The sequence below is a fragment of the Pituophis catenifer genome, unplaced genomic scaffold (assembly GCF_029215685.1).
Source record: "Pituophis catenifer annectens isolate HBS135680 unplaced genomic scaffold, rPitCat1.0.hap2 SCAF_2, whole genome shotgun sequence".
In the NCBI taxonomy this organism is placed as follows: domain Eukaryota; kingdom Metazoa; phylum Chordata; class Lepidosauria; order Squamata; family Colubridae; genus Pituophis; species Pituophis catenifer.
This window is the reverse complement of record NW_027256882.1, coordinates 287,618,111-287,636,914: the sequence shown is the minus strand read 5'-3', so window position 1 is coordinate 287,636,914 and position 18,804 is coordinate 287,618,111. Positions and strand designations below refer to the sequence as shown.

At 43.7% G+C, this 18,804-nt stretch overlaps 1 protein-coding gene across 5 annotated transcripts in view; it reads left to right on the top strand.

Annotated features, from left to right (window-relative positions):
- ARK2N (arkadia (RNF111) N-terminal like PKA signaling regulator 2N) overlaps positions 1 to 18,804 on the top strand; it is a 66,348-nt gene that overhangs the window by 6,937 nt on the left and 40,607 nt on the right. For all 5 annotated transcript variants that reach the window (XM_070938962.1, XM_070938961.1, XM_070938964.1 and 2 more), the window contains exon 2: positions 14,290 to 14,373. The gene's annotated coding sequence lies outside the window, so the exon portion shown is untranslated. The remainder of the gene's footprint in view (positions 1 to 14,289; positions 14,374 to 18,804) is intronic.

The window sequence follows — 18,804 nt, the reverse complement described above, 5'->3', positions numbered from 1 at the left end:
TTCTCATCCCTTATTTTGATCATAGCCCCCTTTCAAGCCTCATTTAACTTATGATTTTTCTCCAAAAACATGAGATTTTTTGGGGGGAAAGTGACTAAGAATTATATTCGTTAAATACGAATACGTTAAATACGGGACTCATTAAATACGGTCACTCATGCCCTCGTCACTTCCCGCCTGGATACTGCAATGCTCTCTACATGGGGCTCCCCTTGAGGAGCACCCGGAGGCTCCAGCTGGTCCAGAATGCGGCCGCGCGGGTGGTTATGGGAGCGATGTGGCGCTCCCATGTGACCCCCCCTCCTGCGCGAGCTGCACTGGCTCCCGGTGGTCTTCCGGGTGCGCTTCAAGGTTTTGGTTACCACCTTTAGAGCACTCCATGGCCTAGGACTGGGGTATCTACGAGACCGCCTTCTGCCACCAGTAGCCTCTCACCGACCAGTACGCTCCCATTGAGAGGGGCTTCTTAGGGTGTCGTCGGTCAAACAGTGTTGACTGGCGGCCCCCAGGGGGAGAGCCTTCTCTGTGGGAGCACCTGCCATCTGGAATGAGCTCCCTCCGGAGATACGGAGGATCACTGATCTGCGTGCTTTCCGCCGTGTCCTTAAAACATTCCTATTCCAGCAGGCTGGCCTGGCCTGACCTCTTTTTTAAATTGTTTTTAAATTTTTTAAATTTTAAATTTGTCTTATAATTGGGGGTTTTTAAATTTTATTTTCTGGGCCAAATTATTTAATTGTATTTTAATGATTTTTTTTAACATTTTTATTATATATATTTTATCTTTTGGCTGTTCACTGCCCTGAGTCCTTCAGGAGTAGGGCGGTGTGTGTCTATATATATATATATATATATATATATATATATATATATATATATATATATATATATATATATATATATATATATATATATATAATAAATAAATAAAAAATAAATAATAAATTAAAACTAATATGATAGAAATCCTGATAGAAAAATATATTAAAAGAAAAAATAGTGACAAGTGTAGAAAAAGTCCTCCACCCTGCAAAAGGAAGTAGTAAAAAAAAATAAACTTCTCCCTTCATCTCTAGCAAATATATTTAACATTAATAATTTATCACTGTCTCTTAAAATACAGCTGTCAGACTCAAAACCAAGAATGACACATGGAAATTCTTCCAAGCTGAGTTTTTCTTTGTTTCATACTATAGAGAAAATGTTACCAGACTAACCTGCATCTGCAATATACTTTATGAACTATTAGGAAGGGGTTGTCTTCACCCTCTTTCTCTCACACATAATATTTGGGCTGAGTTGCCTCTTTACTTCTCTGGAATGTGTCCTCTGATTCCCAGGATCCATCTCCTCCTTAACATTCCACACAACAACTGAATATATCTTCATTCCTCCCCCCCCCAATAATTTTATTAAGAATTATATCAAACATATAAAAGATGCACAAAAACCACAAACTTAATACAAAAATGCATTAAAAGTATAAAAAATGCAACCTTCCCCCCCCCCCCAAGAAAATAAAAAATAGGAAAAAGAAAAATACGTGTCTCCAAGACTGTAAGATTTTCTTTTTTTGTAATACAGTATACACAGCAAAGGGAACTATAGTGTTGCTTTAGCTTGTAAATACTAAGAATATGGATGAAACTGATTTATAGAAAGATGTGCAAGTCAACTAAAAATATCCTATCTGGTGGGAAAGAGTGTCTGTGTTTATAAATTACTGAGAAGAAGGCTTTGAAGGCTGGCTACCCATTAGAAAATGCCAGATGGCCTTGTTAAAGAAAATTTACAACCAATGGACTCAAGAACAGTGTGAATTAGTTAACTCTATGTTGCAACCAAAAATGTTGAAGAGAATGAAGATGTATTTGGGTATATTTTAAGAGATGTGATAAATTATGGTTGAATATACTTGTTGAAGAATGTTTCTTTCTCTTAAAACAGATTAACTCACCCAGCAAATACCCATCTGACAATTTTTCAAAGCCTTTCAATCTTGAAGAGGTAGTAAAAAGAAGATTAAACTCCAAGGTCATTTAAAAAGTGAATCTAGGACAAACTTTGTCTATATTAATGGCTCAGAGCATGATGGAACTCGTGATTTCCAGATGAACATAAGTAGCTGTAAAAATCTGTTTCTACTGTGGACTCACAACACCCCCCCCCCACCCCCGCTGTTTAGAACAGGGGTCTCCAAACCTGACTGAGGAATTCTGAGAGTTGTAATCGCCAAGTCTTAAAGTTGCCTGGTTTGGGGACCCCTGGTTTAGGGGGTGATCTCAGGATCTCTCTTTCCCCCAGAGAGAATTATCTGTTGCCTGGATTCCACACCCAAGCGACTTTTTGGCCACAATTATCCTCTACAAAATGCAGAGCCTCTTTTTCCCCACTTTACTTGAATTATTCCAATGCATTTTCATTCTGTACCTTACCCCATTTTGTATAAACTAACCTCTCAATCTTCAGCTCTCCTTATTAATCATCAAAGGTCCAATAAAAATTAATAGGAATACCTAACAACATAAGCATATAATCCCCTTTCCATTTAATTTAATATAAACTCCTCTCATTCCCCTCTTTAATAATGAAGTCTAATTCCATTTAACAATTAAACAACGGGAAAAAATAATTAAAAATCACAGGAAATAGTAATCCCTTATTTACATGCTAAAAGTACTGTAGATAATGCAAAGTAATCCATTAAGCCAATTAAACATTTCCATAAAACAAACAAACAAACAAAAAACCAAAACTATCCAGTCAAGATGACCATTAAGCTTCAGACATAGCAATTCATTATTTAACCATAATCAAATAAACTAAAATTAAGTGAATTTTGCTCCATTTTACAACCTTTCTTGCCACAGTTGTTAAGTGAATCACTGCAGTTATTAAATTAGCAACACGGGTGTTAAATGAATCTGGCTTTCTCATTGCCCTTGCTTGTCAGAAGGTTGCAAAATTTGATCACATGACCCTGGGACACTGACTCATATTTATGAGTCAGTTGTCGAGCATCTGAACTCTGATCACATGACCATGGGGATGCTACAGCAGTCATACATGTGAAAAATGGTCATAAGTCACTTTTTTCAGTGCTGTTGTAACTTTGAACGGTCACTAAATGAACCGTTGTAAGTCGAGGACTACCTGTATTACCAATACTTTAAAAAGGGTTGACCATTTACAGTAATATCTAGTAGTGTGACATTCCTGAACTGCAGGTTGTCTTCACACTAATGCCACACTTGAATTTTGCTAGTAGAAACAGATTTGTTTTTAATTGCAGTATGCATAGCAAAGATAATTGGAAATGGCTGGGAGTAGAGGAAGAGATTATACTGAAAAAGCAGATAACTCCTACTCCTGCTGTGTCATCGTCTATAAATGTTTCTCTGTGTCAGAATTAGACATTCTGTATTTGCCAATTGGGTTCCACTATCAGATATTGATTTTTTTAAAAAAATAATGCTTGTTCCCAAAGATGTCAGCTGTATAATACAGGTAGTTCTTGACTTATGACCACAATTGAACCCAGAATTTATGTAGCTAAGTGAGAAGTTTCTTAAGTGAGTTTTGCCCCATTTTACGACTTTTCTTGCCACATTTGTCAAGTGAATCACTGCAGTTGTTAAATTAGTAACGGAGTTATTAAGTGAATCTGTCTTCCCCATTGACTTTGCTTTTCCGAAGGTCGCAAAAGGTGATCACATGACCCGAGACCGTCATAAATGTGAACCAGTTGCCAAGTGTCTGAATGTAAACCACATCATGGCCATGGTGATGCTGCAGCAGTCATGACTATGAAGAACGGTCATAAGTCACTTTTTTCAGTGTCTGTTGTAACTTCGAACAGTCACTAAATGAACTGTTGTAAATCAAGAACTACCTGTAGATAGTTCATTTCATCAAAATTTGAATGTTCATCTTCTTGTCATATGATTTTTTTTTCAGTTTTAAATAAACATCTCTCATCTAGCCTTTTAATGGAACACAACAGTTTGAATGTTGCTTCCCAGCCTAAGACTAATGCAACTAAACAGCAGAGTTGCTGATTTTCCTGTGCGCTGCTCCCACTATCCATGCATGGGGTTAATCCTTCAGTGCTTGGCAAACAACTGAGTGAACACAAAAGATTTTTCCTCCCTTTCCGGCTCCCAAGCCACGCCTCTGTTCCCATGATTCCCCAGTCTTCACTCAGTTGCTGGCAAACACTGTAGTGATTTTGGGAGCTCCACAGTTTTCCAGGAAGGTAGAGTACTTCTGTGGGGATTGTTCTCCCTTTTTCTTTCTCTTTTTCTTTTAGTTTTAATCTTCCCTTTCCTTAGGGCATCTAGGCTTTTGGTTAATTTTGAATAGTTTGTTTTTCGCGGCTCCTTTTACTGACCAGCTACAGCACGTGCATCAGAGGAAAGGGGGGGGGAGCGGAGCTAAGCTGCCCACGCCGCCAGAAAGCCGACCTTAAAGTCAGCTGGATCACTTTAAAAGGAAGCTCCGTTCCCGCCTTGCTGCCGCCGCTCTAGTTCGCGCTCCCCAGCTGATCGGCAGGCTCACCCCTTCGCTCAGCGCGCCGCGCTCAAGCGGTTTCTGCGCTAATCAGCTGGGCGTCGGGACCGGAGCCTCAGTCCACGTGGCGCGGACCGCAGCGCTACCTTGGGAGCCGCGCTTCGCCGCAAGGGCAGCCGATAGAAGCGCGAAGAGGAGGAGCCCCCATAAGCAAGCAGCCTGCCCCTGCACTACAGAAAAGGCTTGCAAGGGGAAACGCGCGGCGTTTGGCGGACCCTCGGGCCGCCATTGTGAGTCCGGCGCTGAAGTCTGGCACAGCGGGTGATCGCACCACATGCCAGCGCCATTTTGACGGACCCTCGGGCCGCCATTTTGGCAGGAGCCTTTGGCCTACGCCTCCCTCCACCACCAGGGAGCCGGCTACAAACCCCTCTTCCGCCATCACTCCTCGTCTAAAGGGAGTTCTCTCAGGGGATAAGGCTCAGCGCAGCTCCAGGCGGCCCTCAGACGTTGAAGCAGCAATGTCTCGCTCCCCCCCATCTTCGGATATGGAGCTGGAGCTCACCCCCCCACGCAAAACCTCAAAGGGGGGGAAAAAGAGATCCAAGAAGAGACACGGGAGTGCAACCAGCAGGGCTGCATCAGAAGGCTCCCTACCCATCCGGGACAGGGACGCCTTAAGGAGGCACAACGCACTCGAGCGGCAGTGGGAGAAAGCGCACAAGGCGACTTCAGGAGCCCCAGCCAGAGAGGCTGGGCCCTCGGGACCAGCACAGGCCCCCCCAGGGGACATAGAGCTGGGACTTACTTCAGTGGCTGACATCATAGTCACGCCAAGAACTCCAGATGTGGCCAGACTGGGACACACGACCCCCCGTCTTGAGACAGGCCCAGGGACCGGACCAGAGAGCACAATGACTCCTTCTCCAGCCCATCTTCTTCGGGCCAGGGAGGCAACCCCCACCCCGTCTAGGGCAGACCAGTTGGCCCAAGGGGGGGCAGTAATGACAGCCCCAATGGATTTCCAGGCCATGTTCTCGGCCTTTTCGTCATTCCTCACAGCGGGCATGCAGCAGGCTTCCCAGGCACAGGTACAAGCCGCACCAGCCCAGGCACGGCAGCATCACCCGCAACCCCGTCCTCACCCAGATCGAGGGCAGGACTCGTCGTCTGAAGAATCAGACCAAGCGGAGGAGGGGCCTGAGGAGATGGAGCTATCGGAGGACGAGGGCCTGGCGCCGGACACCCCGGCATTCACAGGCCTCTTTCGTCCGGCGCTATTCAAGTCCCTACTCCACAAGGCACGGCTCACAACCAATCTCGGAGTTCCAGGGGACGTCGCAACTACCACCCCGCAGGCAGCAGGTCCTCACGACGCACTTTTCCAATCGTCAAAGCCACAAAAGGACTTCATCCCTTGCCCTCAGCTATTTACGGAGGTCATTCAGAACCCTTGGGCGCAGCCGGCCTCCCTGGCAACGCCCAGCAGCCTGGAGAGGAAGCTCTACTGCTCAGCCCCGGAATTGGAGGACCTTCTGGCGCTGCCTTCAGTAGACCAGCCGGTGGCATCACTGTCCTCTAACTCCTTGGTTTCCACCGACCCGCTAGACACTCTCAAAGCCGAGGAGAAGAGAATGGAGGGGGCTTTCCGCAAGGCACATCAGGCAGCGGCCTGGGCAATCAGATCCGCGACTGCATCGTCGTTCTTCAACAGAGCGTCCCTCATTTGGCTCCGGCACCTCCAGGACAGACTCCCGCCTGAGGACACTAGGCTGCACCAAGATCTTAACAAAATAATAGCTGCCACTGAATACACAGCCGACAGCTCTCTGAACTCAGCCAAGTTCGCTTCTAGGGCTCTGGCCTCAACCCTTACCGCTAGGAGGCTGTTCTGGCTCAGGCCTTGGAAGGCCGACTTTAAAGCCAAATGGAAGCTGACCACTTCCCCATACAAAGCACCAGAGCTGTTCGGAGCAGCGCTGGAACCCCTACTGGTCGAGGGGAAAGACAAGAGGAAGATCCTTCCCTCAACATACCGGCGCCAGGAACGCAGATATACCCCCTACCCGCTCCAGCAGCCCTTTCGTGCCAGCGCTGGATCCAGGGGGTCCTTCTCTCATCGCTCCCAATACCAGGGAGGAGACAGATTTCACGACAGGCAGCAGTTCCGAGACCGAGGTCGACAGCAGCAGCCTAAGCGCAACTTCCGTGGAGCCGCCCCAAAGCCCGCCAGAAGGGGGAAATGACTCCGGGCCCACGGGACCCATAGGGGGCAGGCTCATCCTCTTCCAGCCACAATGGGCCAGCTCGACTTCAGACTCCTGGGTAAGGCGTACAATTTCTTCAGGATTATCCATCGAATTTTCCGGTCAGCCGCCCCACCGATTTGTCCGTTGCCCAGCCCCTCGATCATCGGAGCTTCAGGACTTAATGTCACAGGAGATCGCCCACCTCTTGGAGGTCGAAGCCATAGAGCCGGTCCCGCACAGCCAGCGGGGCTCAGGCTTCTACTCAACCCTCTTTTTGGTACCCAAGAACTCCGGGGGTTGGAGGGCCATACTCAATCTAAAGCGCCTGAACCTGTCTGTTCAATACCGCAGGTTCAAGATGCACTCCCTCAAGTCCATCCTAGCGGGGGTAAGACAGGGCGACTTCCTTCAGTCGGTCGACCTCAAGGAGGCTTATCTCCATGTGCCCATCCATCCGCATCACCGTCGGTACTTGAGGTTCGAGTATGCGGGACGCCATTACCAATATCGGGCGATGCCATTCGGACTCTCGTCGGCCCCCCGCACCTTTACCAAGCTGGTAGCAGTGGTGGCGGCCAGGCTCCGAGCCGTCCCGATCCGGGTGCTCTGTTACCTGGACGACATTCTGGTCCTGTCATCCTCGCCCGAGCAGGCCTCCAGAGACATGAAGATGGTGATGAAGACCTTCCAAGATCACGGTTTCACCATAAACCTTGCAAAGAGTCAGCTTCAGCCCACCACCAGGCTTCTCCACCTAGGGGCAGTGATAGACTCATCCAGCGGCCAAGTGTTCCTATCACCGGACAGAATCCAGAGCATCCGAACTCAGATCCTGCAGACCCTGTCGGGGAGGAGAACTGCCCTGTTCCTCCTCTCAAGCCTCCTCGGCAAGATGGTATCCTGCTTCGGCATCGTACCGTGGGCACGCAGACATTCGAGACCCTTGCAGTGGTTTCTCCTCCCCTTCCAGCGAGCGGGAAGGGCCAACTCCAAAAAGCAGGTTCGTCTCACTCCCCAGGTCCACCGGTCTCTCAGGTGGTGGACTTCGTCATCGCTCCTCAAGGGGTCCAGCTTCCTAGAGCCAGACCGCCTGATACTCACCACCGACGCCAGCCTTCGGGGGTGGGGAGCCCATCTCCACAACCTAGTCACGCAAGGGCAGTGGTCGCTTCAAGAACGACAATGCAGCATCAATCTCCTAGAACTTCGGGCGATCAAACTAGCACTGCGCAACTTCCAGCCGACGGTGCAGGGACATCACATCCTAGTCCTGACCGACAACATCTCGGCCAAAGCGCACGTCAACAGGGAGGGGGGCACGAGGTCTCGTACCCTGATGCGGGAGGCCGCAGAGTTGTTCAGCTGGGCAGAGAGACACCTACTCTCGATCAGAGCAGACCACATCTCGGGCGCATCCAATGTGAGGGCGGACTGGCTCAGCCGCGAAACAATAGATCAAGCGGAATGGCAGCTCCACCCTCAGCTGTTTCAGGAACTCTCCTCGCGCTTCGGAAACCCGGCAGTAGACCTCTTCGCAACTCCGGCCAACGCTCAACTTCCCCGCTTCATATCTCGCTATCCGACACCACAGGCGGAGGACCACGATGCGCTACGCTGCAGGTGGCCCAAGGGTCTCCTGTACGCATTCCCACCAGTCCCGCTGCTCCCGCGCCTCATTCGAAAGCTGCTGGCAGAAAGAGCAGACCTACTCCTGGTAGCCCCGAACTGGCCCCGGAGACCATGGTTCGCCGATCTCGTGGCACTGTCCGTGGAACAGCCATGGGTGATCCCGCCACAGCAGCTAGTTCTGTGTCAAGGAGCAGTCACGCACCCAGAGCCCCAGTGGCTGCAATTAGCCGTTTGGCATTTGAACGGGTTGTCCTGAAGAAGGAGAACCTGCCAGACGAGGTAGTTGCCACTATTCAGGCGGCCAGACGTCCGTCTACGACCCGCATCTACGAGTCATCATGGCAGGCGTTCTGTCGCTGGAGTGCCCGCCAGCATACTGACCCCACGTCTGCGACTATTCGGGACATTTTACGGTTCCTACAAGCTGGCCTAGAGAAAGGCCTGGCCCCTGCAACCCTACGAAGACAGACAGCGGCGTTGTCTACAGTCGTCACATGCCCGCCGTTCCAATCCCTCGCGCACCACCCGCGCATCAAGGAGTTCCTGCATGGGGCCACCAACCTGCGACCCCCCACAGTACACCGTTATCCTTCTTGGGATTTACCTCTGGTGTTGCGGGCGCTGACTGGGCCCCCATTCGAGCCCCTAGACTCAAGTTCTCTTAAGTACCTGTCACTTAAGGTGACCTTCCTGCTGGCGATCACCTCGGCGAGGAGGGTCTCAGAGCTAGCAGCTCTCTCAGTCCGCAAGGATTTATGTATCTTCCACGACTCAACCGTGACGCTACGCCTGGATCCCGCCTTTATCCCGAAGGTCAACTCGTGGTTCCACCGAGCCCAGGAGCTCATACTGCCAGATTTCTGCCCGTCACCTCGTGACCCCAGAGAAAAGAGGTGGCACACTCTAGACGTCCGACGCGCCGTCCGCATTTACATTCGACGGACCGCTCCCTTCCGTCGTACGGAGGGTCTCCTGGTCTCCTTCAACCCGAAGTCCATGGGTCAGAAGATATCAGCAGCCACGGTCAGCAGATGGATCAAGGCCTGCATCGCCCTGGCATATGATCTGACCTCTAAACCGGGCCCCGGCAAGATCCTACCGCATTCGACTCGCAGCGCAGCCACCACGGCGGCCTGGGCCACCCAGGCATCTGTTGTGGACATCTGCAGAGCTGCGACGTGGTCGTCCCTCACACCCTTCATCCGCCACTACAAGATCGATGTGTTCAACTCGGCTGAGGCATCGTTTGGGCGTAGAGTACTCCAGAAAGTGTTGACGGAGGAGGACTCGGGAGGCAGTCAGCTCCCCACCCAGGGAGTTTAGGCTTGGGTATATCCCATGCATGGATAGTGGGAGCAGCGCACAGGAAAATGGACGTTGTCTTACCTGAACGTCCCTTTTCTGGGCGCTGCGTACACTATCCATATCCCACCCGTTAGGGCTGCCTGCTCCCTGTTTATGACTGAGACTAGTTCCTTTCCATTACGTTAATTTGAGTTAATAAAGTTGAGTTATAAGTTACTCATAGTGTGGATTCTTGTCTGCTGCGCCTTCGTTCAGACTGGGGAATCATGGGAACAGAGGCGTGGCTTGGGAGCCGGAAAGGGAGGAAAAATCTTTTGTGTTCACTCAGTTGTTTGCCAAGCACTGAAGGATTAACCCCATGCATGGATAGTGTACGCAGCGCCCAGAAAAGGGACGTTCAGGTAAGACAACGTCCATTTCCATGTGTCTCATTGTTACGAAATATAATCCTCTGTTTATTTATAGCATGTTTTCAAAAATAGACTAACAAATCAAATGAAATAAGTTTACCCAACATACTGGTAGCTATTTATTTCTTCTAATAAAAATTACAAAACCATTGAAATGATTATATAGGGTTACAAATATTGCACAGTATCTTGACAAAGTATCTTGGTAAGAAGTATTTGTATGCAATTGATCTGGGATTAATTAGTAAGGTGATCTTCTGTACTAGCACAAAAGCAAACCACTGTATTAGCCTTAAATTACAGAGTACAGATAATTTATAGCTTTAGAATTTTTTTTCTTGGTTACTCCAGATACTGAATTATATCAACATTTGCCCTGGTGATTTGCACACTATACAGCAAAGGAAGTTAACCTGGTTTAGAGTTCTGAAGTTTTGAGCTTTATATTCCACAACTTTTGTTCTCAGGTGTATTTTCTAAGAGCGCTATATTGTTTTCCTTTTTGAGAGGAAGTAGTCAACTTGGGTGAATCTCCCTGTATTTTCAGCTGCAGTCATTTTTATTGGCTGTCTTTCAGATGATTGCTGCAGCCTGTGTATTAGTTGAAATAAGAAACTTTGATTGATTCTGTACTGTCCGTAAACTATTCAGATTCACTGAATGCTGTCTCTGATTGGTAAAGTTCCATGCTGCTGTAAAAATTTGCCTACTTTTCATCCTTATAGATGATTATGCACAGTTACGTTACCTAATTTCATCCTTTATGAAATAAAGATTCATAGTCGATGCTGATTCAAAAATATGTATTTCATTGTATTAGCTCAGCCAGCCACAATTGGACTATCGCACTTTTGGAAATGCTGTCTTTTAAAAAAATTGAGACAGTTGGTTATCAATTTGGCAGACACCTAAACTCCAGGAGTTTCACTAATTCATGAAGCTACATTGGGCTTTCTCTTGCAAAACTACAGCAGTCACTCACGTTACCTTCTGAACCTTACACTTCTATACTGCGGGAAGCTACAACCAATATTTATTATGGTTAAAATGTTCTACATAAATGCGGGGCATCTGAATTGATTCATCCTGATGAACTTGGATAGTATAGAAAAGTTTAAGTGGGCAAAACAAGAGATTATTTATGACTACTTGGACATGAAGACAGGCAACCAAAGCTTTGTTGTAAATGGCCTGTAGTAAATCCAGATGAGAGGCAAGTGGTATTTCACCTACTCCAACAACATGATTCTAATGTTGCCTTTTCCAGTCATGTCCATAACTTTCTCTTCTTTTGATTGTGGAGTGGATCAGTAAAAGGATAGTATAATAATAGCCCTCACATATTGGGCAATCAATTATAGCAACATTTGGTCTCCAGCAGTCAAACAGATCCTTCTAGGCAGCCAATAAGGTTTCCCCTGTCCAGTTATATCTGACACCAGGACACGGTGCTCATCTCTGTTTCTTGGCCAAGAGAGAGCCAGCATTGTCCGAAGATGCTGGCCATGGTCATGCAGCCAACATGGCTATATGCAGTAGGTGCACAAATGCTGTTACCTTCCCATCAAAGTGATACCTATTAATCTACTAGCATTTGCATGCTTTCAAACTGCTAGGTTGGCAGGAACTGGGACAAGTAATGGGAGCTAACCCGTTGCATGGCACATGGGGTCTCGAACCCTGGGCTGTCAGTTTTCCAGTTGACAAACTCAGCATCTTTAACTGCTGAGCCATCGTGGTCCCCAATGCTGCTATATCTAATTTAATAGATATTTCACTGGGAAGCATGAGGTGGCGAGAGAGAGACAGAGACAAACCTAATCACCTCTATTTAATTTTTTCCAATAATCTATTGGATTGGAAATAATAAAAAGACCTGAATATTTTGATGCTTCTTCCTAAGAAGTATCAAAATCCTCATTTCATATTTTCTAATTCCATGCTGTCATTTTTGGGATGGGATAACCAGAACTTTGAGTGATGGGGTAACCTCAGTTATGATACAGAGTGATACTATTGGATGATTGGAATCAAAGAAGACCAAAAAAATCCTTTGTTAAAGTTGAAAGAGATTATGAAAACCAATCTGTTGCTCAGAGTTTTTTTTTTTTTAAACCCTCAGATTACGTAAACAGGCAAAGCTAGCCCAGTGAAAATACGGAAGACAGAAAGGAAACTGAATAAATCTAGCCTTCCTGAATTACAAAATTCACATGGATGGTGACTGTGGCAATAAAATAAAGAGAAATCCATTACTTAAGAGAAGTGCTATGATGAAGCTGAATGAAATATTGAAGTCAAAAGACATCACAATTGCAACAAAAATTACACATTTTCAATAATAATGTTTTCCCACTTTACCATGTGGTTGTCAAAGCTGGAGCATCAGAAAGCCCAAACAAAAAAAAATTGATTCCTTTCAATTTGAGATGCTGGAGGAAATAGTTGAGAATACTGTGAAGAACAAATAATTCAATATAAGATGAAGTAAACTTGAGTATTAACTCAAGTATTCACTGGAAGAACTAAACTAAAATGAAACTGAAGCTGAAATAACTTGGATGCCTAATGTGAAGGCAAAAATCATAGGAAAAGACCCTAATAATTGGAAATAATCAAAAGCAATTAGAAAAGAGGCAAGCAAAAGACAAAATAGTTAGATACAATCATGGATGGCATAAATGTGAACTGATAGAATTCAAAGAAGCAGTTATTGACCAAAAATGTTTTCCTTTGGATAACCAAGAATTGGAAGCTACAGAAGGACTTGAACATCAAAAACAGCAAAGCTGTTTCCGAAGATCACTATTATTCTATACACCATTATATGTACTTCAGTTTTATAAAGCACCCTGAAAAGGATATAGGTTTTAAAAACAGATTTTGACTGTAGTACCGTGTTTCCCCGAAAATAAGACCCTGTCTTATATTTTTTTGAATCCCAAAATAAGCGCTTGGCCTTATTTTCAGGGAGGTCTTATTATTTTGGGGCGCATGGAGCAAGATGGGTCTCCTCTTGCCATCTTACCTGATTTCCAGCTCTGCATTTAAATATTTTTGGGGAGGGCTTATTTTCCGGGGGGGGGGAGTATTTTAGCACATGCGCTCAAAAGCCCGATTGGGCTTATTATCAGGGGATGTCTTATTTTTGGAGAAACGGGGTATATACATTTTTAAATTTCAAAAAAATATTTTCAGTCCATTAACTAGAATAGTAACATGATCTAGTAATAACAGATCCCACCTCCACTGCACCCCATCCCTGCCCACCCCACATGTCATTAGATTTTAATGTTTAGTTTTAATTTATGTTTTAATGTACTGTATAAATGCGGTACATGTTTATGGCTGTAAGCCACCCAGAGTTACCCTGAGGCAAGAGGAGCGGCCAATAAATTTTATGAATGAATGAATGGATGAATGAGCAAGCATGAATTTACTTTTCTTCTCCCCAGTTCAGATCTTCTTTACCCCTATACTCTGCTTTTTTTTCACATTATATAAATCTTTACCCTGTGTATTGTGCTGTCTACTGGTACCATAATATGATTCTTTTCATGTTGCCATCCCTCTGTGTGTGTGGGCGCATGTGTGCACATCACTTCCTTATACATTTTCTTTACTATATTCTTATTCTTTTTTTCTTCTTCTCTGTACCTTTTATTTTTGGTTCTTTTTTGTGTACTAGTTTTTATTGTAATTTTAAAAAATATAGATAAGCATTATGTACAGCTCTTTTTTGTTTGTGAAACACAGCATTTACTGTTGGGGAGGTTTTTGTTTTTGCTTTCATTACTGAAAAGAAGTAATGTGCATGTCTGCTTAATGTAACGGTATTGGGATTGAAATGCATGAAATCTTTTGTAGGTTGCAACACTGTTTATTCTTACCTTACAATAGCATTATTTAAATTGAATTTATTGTAACTTTGAACAAGACATTGTACAGTACAGAGTTGACTTACTAGGAAGAGAAATTAATTTGTGCTGCGTTCTGCATACAAGCAATACAAAGGACAGAACATTTAGAACTACCTATATCTTTTTTTTTTCTTCGCAAATTTTATTTTCTCTATATAAAATAGGAAAAACGTGAACTACACTCATAAGCATTAGCTAAATCTTCCATGTGTATTTCTTTTTAAAGCATTTTTCTAAGTTAATTTATGTGTGTGTTTGTTTGTTTAGAGAATTTGGTGGGAAACAGCCAGAATGACAACTTTGGATTCTCAGGTCTTCTGTCTGCAGAGCAGTGACAGCAGAGGCTGAAAGGTAAGGAATTAATTCAACAATATATTCTTATTTAAAGACATGCAAAATTTTACTTGCAAAAGTTTTTATTGGTTTACAGTTAATTTAAGGCAATGCATATGTACATGCATTTGCCAGGAGTCACTAATTAAGTAATTACTTATCAAATTTAGGTACTGCCCATCTCACTCTCAGAGTTACTCTGGCCAGTTCATAGCTAAAAGCATAAAACTCAGATAAAATAAAATACGTCACTCAAATGGGAGCTGGGTAAAAAAAAAAAAATTGAATAAGTTAAAAGTTTAAAAAGACGGGGGGATGGGGGTGGGGGCACCTTCAAGGTACTTACCACAACCCCAAGTGTTACATGCCACTCTGTGAGCCCCACATGAGTTGGCAGAGCAAATGATTCAGTTAACCAGTTGTTCCTCACCTACATGTGCCAGCCATTCTCTCTCACAGAGAACGAAGAACATATATACATACATACAGGTAGTCCTCAACTTATGACCACAATTGAACCAAAAATTTATGTTGCTAAGTGAAACATTTGTTAATCTAAGGGAGGCCACATGGTTAATGAGGTTGAGAGGCAAAAGTGAAGATAGACTAGTGAATGAGAACAAGGTAGTCCTTGATTTATGACTACAATTGAGCCCAAAATTTCCATTGCTAAGTGACACAGTTGTTAAGTGAGTTTTGCCCCTTTTGATGACTTCTCTTGCCAAAGTTGTTAAGTGAATCATTGCAGTTGTTAAGTTAGTAACACAGATGTTAAGTGAATCTAGCTTCCCCATTGACTTTGCTTGTCAGAAGGTCGCAAAAGGGGATCACATGACCACGAGACAGTCACAAATACATGCCAGTTGCCATGTGTCCAGATTTGGATCATGTAACCTTGGGGATGCTGCAGCAGTTGCAAGCATGAAAAATGATGATAGGTCACTTTTTCCAGTGCCATTATAACTTTAGTCACTAAATGGATGGTTATAGGTCAAGGACTACCTGTATCCATTCAGCATATTATTTTCCTTCTTTCTGCCAAACAGTGAAGAGAGATATTATTCCTTACCAGAAATCTAATTTGTTGCAGAGGAACTTTGAAATTAAACTTAAACCTGCTTTTGGCATTCAGAGAATACTACAGGTTGAGCCTCTCTAAATGTTACCAAGGAATCCTGATTAGCAATATTGGTCAAAACAAGTGTAGAAATTATTATTAATTTAATACTTTTGATGAGTGGGTAGTTAATTGGAAGAACAATGTTTTAGATTTTTTTGGCAAGTAGAGGAAAAGCCTACTTACGTAATTATTTTTATTTGGTTGTCTCACGTCTACACATTTCTTAAACTTTTTCTGCATGTGATATTATAACAATTGTTTCTGGATATGTTGCTTGAAAATAATTGTAACTGATGAACAAGGAATGGTTGCAATTGGCAGAGAAGACAAAGGCTCCCCTGGCCACTTGCTCTTGTAGCAGGAGCTGTGAGTCTAAGAGGAATCCTGAACTGTGCACCAGACCTGTATGGTGGTGTGTTATCTAGCCCAGAGTCTGAGTATGTTAATTCTCCTGACCTCAAGGGCCCCAAAACTAGAACCACTCCATCTTGCTAGGGTTGAGTTGCAGCTGGTTTAGCACTGAGCCAGCACCCAAATGGCATAAATTGGCTTAACATGGGGTAGAGATGTGTAATTGGGTATCATCAGCATATGGATGACACCAAACCCCATGCCATCAAATAACCTCTCCCAACAGCTTCTTGTAGATGTTAAATAGAGGAGAAATAACCAAGCCCTAAGGCACCCTGGTCTTGGGGTCTTGACCTTGCCTTCCCCTTCAGCACTGACTGATAATGGCCACGGAGAAAGGAGAACCACTGTAAAACAGTGCCCCCCACTTCCAGTTCCTGGAGCTGGTGCACCAAGGTACCATGGTCAATAGTATCAAAAGCTACTGAGAAATCAAAATATTCCAATTTATCTCTGGCTTTTTTGTTCTCCCAACCCATGATTTTCTGCACCCACAGAGTAATTACATTGGACTCCTTTTTCATGATATCATCATAAGATTCTTCTGTTTTTACAAATCTTGGGTTCTCTCAGCTTAAAAATACCTCTCTGTTGTTTGTCTGTAGCTCCATTTTAACTACATTACCACTGTGACCAGATACCTGAAGTTAGATTTTGGGACTATTTACTAACTCAATTCAAGTTGCAGTTGTAGCTTTATTATTGGCTTTAATTCTTCCATTCCACTTGCTTTATACAACTGAGTTGAGACTTTTACAGCTCTTTTTTCTTTTGAAGGTGCTTCAGAAGACTTGACTGAATATAGAGCAACTACATCCACTTTATATTTTTATGTCCTTTTTTTATGTTGGGCAAAATGGTATGCAAATATTCCCAGATTGAAATCATGGCATTTTAAAGCAAAGATAAAAAAACAACTCTGCCTGAAGTTTGGAATCTTTTTGCCAGTGACAATAAAGTTCCTTAATAAAGTTTGTTGTGGTTAGTTTGACAATATAATCCAGGAATAGCTTAGACAGGAACATGTTGCACTGAAGACAAACAAAAAACAAAAAAAAACCCAAAAAAACCCCAAAAACCCAAATGTCTATGCTCTTGTCTATGTAAATGAAGATTTTCTTCTCAATACAACATGCTGGCATTGCTAGCAATAAACAGAATGTCACGCCTTTTTCCACACAACAAAACAAGATTGTCTTTACATTTTTAGGATGTACTGTGATAGCTTAACATCAACTACAGAATGAAGTTAAATAACCAATAATTTTTACACTAGTAATTAACAACCTGTGAATAGTTAAAATAAAAAGAAATCTAAAAACCTTAATAACGTTAGTAATATTTATGTAATTCATATAGTTCATTTTCTCACAACCCTCCCCCCCCCCGATACATATCTTTGCATACAATCTATAGCACAAGTGTCAAACTAGATTTCATTGAGGGGCGTATCAGGGCTGTGTTTGACGTCGAGGGGCCGGAGTGGACGTGGCCAGTTCAACATCACTTGTGTCATGGGGCACCAGAGAAAACGGTCTCCTGAGCTCCATTTTCAGCTGCAATTGCTTCCTGCAATCCTCTACCAGCAAAAACGGAGCTTCAGAGGGCTGCAGGCACCACGGGCCAGTTCTTCACTATTTCCAGGGTGGCCCCGCGGACCAGATAGAAGCACTCCGCAGGCAGGATCCGGCCCCCGGGCCTTGAGTTTGACACCCCTGACCTATAGCTACCAGTCGATAGGAGAAAATATTGTGTTGAAAGTACTATGTTGAAAACAGCGCAACCTGTGTTGTCTAGCATTACCTTGTACACCATACAATTCTGCTTTGGGGACCAATCAAAACAGCTTACAAAATATAGAATGTAAGAAAGTAAATTAAGAATATTTTAAAATTTTAATATTTTAAAAATACTAAAATGCTAGCAAACTTTTTTAAAAGCAGCAAGCTTACCTATATGGCAGACAAGCACGTTATAAAAACATGCTATCTTATATCCACTTTAACCCTGGTGGCATTCATAATTCTCATGCACTGTCTACATCATTATTTTAGACAGACGTGTGAATTTTATTGCATTGATTGTCACACTTTGAAAAGACCGTATGCTCAGTTTTAAGATTTTGAGGCCTCTGTGTGGTTTTGAACCATTCTGTTGCTGTGTTTTCAACAGGTATACGGAATAACTTTGTTACCGACAGATTGATGATGGGGTGGGGTTGGATGAGGCATTTATTGATTTGTTATCCCATGATCTGGAAAGAAGAGTCCCTTTCTGTGAAACAGATAGGTGGTTTAAAAATGTAATAAAAAATAAATAAAAATACTTGGATCAATTTCCAGTTTTTATATCAGATGAGAGTTGTGTATCAATCCAAATTATTTAATGGGTGGTTGTAGCTTCCATTGTTCACTTCTCTTTCTTCTAAAAGACCAAGGTTTTCTCCTATTTTTTCCCCTATTCTGCTTCCCCAATGCTCCTGGCAAGAGAATCTAGGCTACAATTAATTTCTGCTTACAAATTGCCAAAACGAGAAGCTATGAAAATAGGGAAATGAATAAATTAGTATTTCTTCAAATGAATATCTGACAAACTCATGGGTCCAGGAGGGAGGGACTTTTTCTTCTGGTTGTAGGTTTCCAGTCCTCATGCGGTTAGCTCCCAAGGAAACTGAATGGAATAGGTGATAGTACTGTAGAACTTTTTAATGGTTACACATGAATATGGAATAGATTCATCTGATGAAATTACAAAAACAATGTATTTCTTGACTTTTAAGCACCACTCCACCCCATTGTAAAAATAGAGGTAAGTGGGGAGAGTCAATATTCAAATTATAAAGTGTAGAAACATGTCAGCAATGATCAAGAGAATGGGGAGGTTTTCTTTTTCTTTTTGATAAATTTAGAGACATTTCG